The following is a 653-nucleotide window of genomic DNA, read 5'->3' as shown; positions in this document are numbered from 1 at the left end:
CCCCCCCCCCCCAGTTTTCACCGTCCCGTCGGTGCGTTTCGGGGGGGAAAGCGTGCGGGAGGCGGTGCCCCCGGCCCAGGCGAGGTTGCGGGGGACACCATGTGCCGGTCCCCGCTCCCCCCGGGCGCAGCGAACCGTGCGGGATCAATTCGCATATTATTATTTTATTAAATAAGATGCCACTCGGCTCCCCAAGCCCACGGCAGCAACAGGTGACGCTGCGATCCGGGTGGCGAGAAAAAAACAAAAACAAAAACAAAAAACCCCAACAAACCAAAATCCCACTCGTGGCAGGGTTTAATCGCGCGTTTTCAACTCTTCCTTCATCATTCAAATGCTAATGATCTCCTCGGGTGGCCGGTCCCGGGGGCTTTTTTTTTTTAATTTTTTATTATTTTAAATTTATTTTTCCTTCCTCTTTCTCTCCCTATCAGTCTCTCCAGTCTCACGCTCTTCGTCTGGGGTTCATCGAGGGACTCTCTCCCGCTCTTTCCAGGAGGTTTCCAACTCTATCCAGCCCCGGGGTATCCCTCGCCGGGCCGCAGCGGGGGATGGTGGGGAGTTTCCCCTCCTTTGAACAAAGGGGGGGGGACACCGGCGGGGCTGCCCACCCCCCCCAGCTCAGGTCCTCTGCCTCAGCCCGGTGGGGGGGC

The sequence above is a fragment of the Calidris pugnax genome, unplaced genomic scaffold (assembly GCF_001431845.1).
Source record: "Calidris pugnax isolate Ruff unplaced genomic scaffold, ASM143184v1 scaffold18, whole genome shotgun sequence".
Classification (NCBI taxonomy): Eukaryota; Metazoa; Chordata; class Aves; order Charadriiformes; family Scolopacidae; genus Calidris; species Calidris pugnax.
This window is presented reverse-complemented; position numbering follows the sequence as displayed.